Source organism: Gastrolobium bilobum, unplaced genomic scaffold, assembly GCF_033153095.1.
Source record: "Gastrolobium bilobum isolate Gb01-03AN ecotype WA unplaced genomic scaffold, APGP_CSIRO_Gbil_v1 utg4620, whole genome shotgun sequence".
Taxonomy (NCBI): Eukaryota; Viridiplantae; Streptophyta; class Magnoliopsida; order Fabales; family Fabaceae; genus Gastrolobium; species Gastrolobium bilobum.
In genome coordinates, this window is record NW_026896718.1 from 144,407 (window position 1) to 151,918 (window position 7,512).

The following is a 7,512-nucleotide window of genomic DNA, read 5'->3' on the forward strand; positions in this document are numbered from 1 at the left end:
CTAGCACAATTCATCCACCATGGATTATTCATGAGGTTGATGTTCTAAATTGATAAAAACGAGTTCTTGATGTTGGAAAGTGTGAAAAATTATGGGTTGAACCAAGGGAAATATTAAAAATACAACCTTTCATCTTAAGAACACTAATTTTGATTAAAGAATGGATTTGAACCCTAATAATACCACATAATCAAATCTTCCCCTTGGAGTATGATTAGGATTTTGTGTTTAAAAATTAATTGAATAATGGATTAGTGGACTAATTAAGTGTAGGACTTAATTAACTAAAGAAAATGGGAAGTTGACAAGCTAAAAACCTTATTTATAGCACTTAAACAATTCGGCCAATTAGGGATCAATCAGAGTTAGTATGTTAAATATTGGTTCAAGACCTAATTAGGATAATAATATAAGGTTTAAGTGAGATGGACCATGCATAATGGACTAATTAATTATAAAAGCCTAAAATTGGACCTAATTAGGGTTTAAAAGCACTAATTATGTAATTAGTGAACCTAATGAACTAAGACCTAATGTGACTATCTGGGAATGCATAAGTGACCAATAATAGAAAAATCCTAAAATTAAAGTGTCTTAGAGTTTCTAACCAAAGATAATTAGGATTTGCTAATTAAACACACTTGGGTTAAATGACCAGTTTTTAGGCTAACTTTGGAAGAGTATATCTCCCTCCACAGAGGTACAATAGGGAGGTGTCATACATCATTTTGAAGCTTGAGATGTCAGCTATGTTGTGTAAAATTCTGGTACCATTTGCAGAGGTATAGCATTCTGTAGATCCGATTGAATGGAGACTGCCCAGGGAGGCCATGTGCCGGGGTTGTACGTGGCTGCATCTTCCATGAATTTTTTCTCCCTTATTTCTTACTAAAATTAGGCTCATGATATATAAAATTAAAGCTGAAGGTGTCTAGTTTTCTGTATAAAAATTTGAAAGAAATTGGTTTAGTAGATTTTCCAAAATCGCTGAAATGGTGAGGGATATTTGGGACTCTGTTTGGAGTTGGCAGGTAGTTTTGCTTGTCCAACTTCAAACGGTGATAACTGGAGCTAGAGAACTACAAATGAGGCATGTGATACCTTGTTGGCAGGGGTGTTAACGGGCCGAGCCGAGCTTTGGTCTTAAAAGGCTAAGTCTGTGTTTAAATGTGTCGGCCTTACCAAGCCTGTTACCTGTTATGAATATAATTATCGGCCTGTGGCTTGTCTTATTTACAAAAAATAAAAGCCTGATTTAGCCTGTTTAAAAAAAATAAGACAACAAAAATTTATCCAAACAGAATATACAATCAACAACACTAATAATTTCATAAATATTCATATATTCAATGTTATCCAAACAAGATAATATAGAACAAAATAATTCAAAAAGTCTATTTAACTAATAAAATAGGGGTGAAATGGATTGAGGAGAGAGAGAGGGCTATTACAAATAATATAAAAAATAAAAATAAAAATAAAATTAATATACTAGGCCAGACTGGGAGGCTCCAAGGCTGAGCTTTTGAATTAGAGCCTGAGGCTTTTTTACTAAACGAGCTTTTATACAAGTCCAAGCCTGGTTCCAACAACCAATATTGGGCATGTAAGCTCAGGCCTTCACGAGCCGAGCCAAAGGCCCCTGGCTCGTTTATCTCCCTTACTTGTTGGAAAGATAATTAAGTCTAGATTAACATACTAAAATATGAGAATGTTATAACAAGTGGGTTGCGCACAATGACTAGAAAATAGAAGCGTGTATAGTTATAGGAGAACCGTAAAAGTGAGATTTAGGTTAAGTGGGTTTATGGCCTTTTATACTATAATAATTAATGTTCAAGGTTATGAATGATATATATTGATGGTAAATGTCTTGATTAGTTGTAATTTAAGTGGAAAAGGCCTTAATCTAAGAGAGTGTATTAATGGACTAAGTGTCTAATGAGTTATTGTGGACTTAGAGAACAAATGAACACCTTATGTACCCTATGTAAGTCACAACCATGAAGGATATATATGGCTAGGATGGGTTGAAAATAATACAAGTTATCTTAGTTGCCTTAGAGTGTAATTCTAAGATTATGTAAGGTGCTTAAACTATGTGGTTGATTGTGTAACAAGTGAACACTTCATAATGCACTAAAAATATGTAATTAAGTAATAAATTGTCTAAACTTGTAATGAGTTATTATTGGCATATAAGTACGAAATGTGAAATCATTAAATTGTTAAGTCTTGTATATGACTTGATTAATTACTATGTAATTAAAGATGTGAATGGTTCCCACTCTAGGTGTGCCTAGAGAACCTTGCACTTAAGGATTGATTTGGAGCATACGTGTTTATATTGGAGTGTGGGCTTGTACTAAGCTCCTTAAGGTAAGCTTCTGGTTTTGGTTGCTCCTCTCTCTTGTGGCCCCACCATGATGGTGGGCATTATGGTTGAATTGTATGAAAGTATGTGATATGTGGTATATGTGCATTCATTCACATTCATATAGATATTATATGATTCTTGATGTTTTGATGATGCACTGGTGATGTGTGGTATGAGGTTCCTGGCCAGTGAATATGTATGTAGGCTGCCTATGGCTTGACCCTGGGAGTTATTTCATACTACAGTTTGTGTTGACTGCCTAAGGCTTGACTGTGGGAGTCACACTAGGCATGTGGGACATGTCAGTTAGCTATTCTTGGGGAGAGCCCTTGAATAGTTAACCAGAGGATAACGTATGATGCTATGTTTATGCTGTATGTTTGTTATATATACTTTATATCTTACTTGTCATGCAGGAAGTGAGCTCAGGGGATTAGAGGATCCTCTAAGAACCTTGAGCTTACTGAGATGTTGTTATCTCACCCCTTTTTGGGGACATCATTTCAGGTACCCCTGGTAGCAGTGTGCAGTCTAGGGGCAAGGGCCCAGCTACAAATTAGTGGATTGTGGCTGTTGTTTATTTTATGTTGTATGTTGTTATGTGGCATGTGTAGTGTTTTGAAAGGCCTAGTCAGCTTATTTTGAGACTATGTTGCTGTATGTAATAATGCTCAGGATTATTACTGTTTGAGCTTTTGGATTATTGATGTATGTATCATGAGTTATGTTAGATGCATGTGATGAGTACACAAAGACATGATGTATGGATTTATTAATTTGGGCACAGAGCCATTATGTATGCACTGACCCTCTAAGGGGATCGCAGTCCGTGTGAGACTTGTGAGCTGTCTGTTTATTTAGTTGCTTATCAGGTTTGATTATGTGTGGGATTGATATCCCTAGTTGTTAGAAAAAAATCCGTTATGTTGTCTGCGAGACTCCTTCAAGAATGACACTTGTTGTTATATCCGATTGATCAATGGCCACTAGTAATGGCTAAATAACGATGTTAAATTATCCTAATATAATATATCAGGTGAACACTTTTGGAAATGTTTTCAGAAAATATTTTAGAAAAAATTTATTCGTATTTTTACAAGACGTTTTATTAATTATTCAATAAAGTCTTCCACTGTGTACGCTAAATATCATGTATGTTAACAACTGAAGTACTACGGGGTGTTACAATACACTAGCTTAAGAGATTTGTCCCCTTTGGGCAGACAGATCACTTAGACCAATGCACCTCCATTAACTTCATCCCAAATAAGTTCACAGTTATAGCACACAATTACTCCCTTTGGGCAGGTACTTGCATGAAATAAACAAAATCATTTCTAAAATTTTACAAAGAAAATTTTCACAAACCAATATAAGCAATCCCACTTTGGTGGTAATTACCGATAGTAATTCATGAAAATTCTTCCACAGAGATATGTTTAAATATAATAACATTCTCTTTCCCAAAATCATGATCCAATCCACAAGGTGCAACATATTTACTGATCATGAATTCAAAATAATAGCATTCCCTAACAAATTTTGCATTTAAACAATTCAAGTGGAAACATATAAATTTCAAAACAAAATATTAGAGCATGTATTACAAGCTCAAAATACAACATTTTACAATAATCTAAAATAAGACTGAATATCACTATTTGATGCAAAATATGATAAAAGTTATATCAAGCAAGCCAATTCCTTTAACACAACACTCTACCTTTCGCATGATATGCACAGAATCAAAGTTTCAAACTACTATTGCTAGCTTTTTACCTTTTTAATTTAGTGTAGCTTGTGCCCAACAATCCAATCGAACTTTTAATTACAACTTTCACAAATCAATTGTGCCATAATAAAATTTGTTAGGAACACATGCATGTGGAAACGAAAACATTGCTTTCAATTATGAAATAAAGCACCAAAACATTGTTATTTTTCATAATTTAAATCATGAGAATATTGAACAACTCTGAATGTCAAATTGGGTTTAAAAATCATAATCGTGGCGCTATGAAAACAAATTCTCTCCTTATGTATTATATAATGGAACATAAATGGATTTGTCTTCAAACGAAGCATGAGACAATAAATACATTATACATTTATTGTGTAAACACAATTAAGGACACCAATAATGAGAAGATTTTGCAAGATCATAGCGAATCAATTTAAGGACATCAATATGAAATACAATATTTTAAACAAAAATATATACCAGAAAATATTTTATACAATTTATTAATTTTTTAAAATATTTATCACAATTGAAACAATTATAAACAATATATAAAAAAATCTCCTTTAATCCCATGACAAAACGTGTAATATACGTCGAAGATTTTAGCAAACCAAAGACTTAGGAAGACTTCTAAACATCAAAGGTCTCAAACTAAATAATAATAATAAAAAGTCCAAATAAATATGGGAAAAACTATTCTTATGTCACATGATATAAGTTTTCTCTCCTACACACCATTCGATAACTGTGCTACCTTTTTTTTTTCTTTTTTTTTTCAGGTGGTGGAGCCCACTAATTATCTCTATGACATGAGATAACTATCTCTTTTAAATAAGATTAATAAAACCCAATAAATATATAAGTAATATTAGCACATTTTGACAAGCTTGTGGTGCAGCGTTCCACCATGCGGTTATCATGTACTAGTTTGAATCTAAGTCGAGATGTTTTTATTTCCAAAAAAGTCGAGATGTTTTATCTTATTTCTTTCCTCTTTCTTTTTTCGAAAATAGAGTTATAGAAATAAGTAACCAATATTCCATACTACTCTGAAAACAAAATTTGAAATTCTCTACATCCAGCGTAGTTCTGTTCCAAATACTTAATAATCATGAAGACAAATGTCAAAATTCTCTATTTGCAATGCACAAAAATAAGAATTTAAAAGCAAATTAAAATTTCAATTTCAAAAATCTAAGCATATCTATTATTAAACAATTGGGTTCTAAATCATATAATTTAGGCTCTGATACCAAATGTAAGAAATTTCAAGATGAGATTATATGAAATTAGAACACCAAAAGATCTAGGCTTACTTGTTGAAGACATGATTCTTGATTTTTTTTTTGTGGATAATCATGATTCTTGATTTCTTGAAGGCTTCTTGTTTCCTCTAATGCTCCTGCAATGGAAAGACCAGGATCTTCCTCTGCAATTCACACCACTCACTGATCACAACCGGGGCGAGTTGTGGAGTGACGGTTTTCCAACACATTATGAATACCTAGCCAAACTTATTAACCGTATTCCCCTTCCCATCATGGGCCTATGGGTTAAGCCTACACTATTACCCACACTAATCAGTTTACAGATATTCAAACCCAAATCAAATAATCACTTAATTAAATGAGCTTTATACTGCACCCCCATATGGATCATGTCTTAGCCCATTTTTTTATTAAAACAAGAAAAATTACAATTGATTAAAGCCCACGAATGATTATAAAATTTCTAACATTGATTACTATCATCCTTTAGTTCCAGAATCCTATTACAACGATGGCGTGAAATAGTTTTGTTATGATAATATCTAGTATTTTTGTCACCCTCAACTATCCATCTTCCTTTAGACTTTTTGTACCATAAGAGTTCTTCCTGGGTTATTGAGTTTCTAAAGAACCTTTGAACTATTTACATTTTCTTGAATTATTCTCATATTTCACAAACCATAATTGTTCTTAAACCATTTTTATTAATCCAACAAGAGAGGAATAGTTATAATAACTTCGGTGCCTCAATCCTCGTGGAGAGGATACTCTACTCATCATTTTTATTACTTGGTACGATTGGTGCACTTGCCGATTATTCGCAACATTCTGCGTTATTGCTTTGGGTACAAATTGTATACAAACTTATTGTGCCAGTATTAATTAAATAAACATTTCCATATGTTTCCTTCTTCTGGACTGAGATAATAAATCATGGATTTCCATATTAGTACGCAATGGATTAGGTGTATCTCTGTGGCACAGGATGGGAACTGCTTATCTTGATATACAAAAATCATATAGAGGCTCATATACGCCTTTACTCGTTCACTTAGCTATGTAGTTGGAGATCCCTTTTGTAGGATTTTTACTCCTATCATCCTTTTGCATGTAAATATTGAAGTAGGAGTACAAAAATCTTTTACTTTATAGTGTGGATGATTTTGGGGCCGGCGAGCCACTTATTTTAACTGTAGTTTTTGGAAACCTATAATGGATATCTGTATGCACTTCAATTGATTATGGATATGAATTAATATATGAAGGATTAACTTTTAGACTACTTTAAGTTTCTATTTTCTTTGGTAAATTATACTAAGAAGGAAACACATATTAAGAAATAAAATGAAATAATTAACATGCTATAATAATTGTTTATGTAAGATGTTACACGCTTCCTATCCAGAGATTTCTTCAAACTCAAGTAATATTCACACACTTGAATATGCTTGAAACATCAACACAATGACTTGCTACAAGCAACCCCAAATTCATATGTGACAATGCAATCAATTATTCATATTACACATCAAATGAAAAACTAGTGAATACAACATCATCAAAAACTAAGGCTTGATGACTTATACTAATCTTTATTCATTCAAGATTCACAATCATGATCTATTTTTTGATCCAATGCTTGATTTTTCTTCAATTGCTCACTTGATTCAACACTATAAACTAAATGATTACAATCACCATCAGAATCCCATCTCACATACATGAATATCAAAATCCACAAACTTTCCAAAAACCTAACTTTTCAAAAGTGTGCTAAATGATGGTTTCATTACTTTTTCACCATTCAATATCATTCCTTAACATTTCTTCCAACATGACTCATGTCTATTTCCATACTCATTCACTCACAACATACAAAATTTCTCAAGGAAAACTAGGTTAATTGAATCATAATGAAAACTCAGGAAAGACTAGGTTTACTTACCACCATGTTCCTTGGAATGCTTGTAGGAGTAGTTCCCAAGCTTTAAGGAGACCAAACACCTCTCATAGCTTTATGAACACCAAAATGTTGCCACTTCCAAGAAGAGATTTCTACCCACTCAAGGCTTTTCAATGGTGTTTGAAAGGTGGGTTTTGCTCACAGTGTGATCCTAAACAAC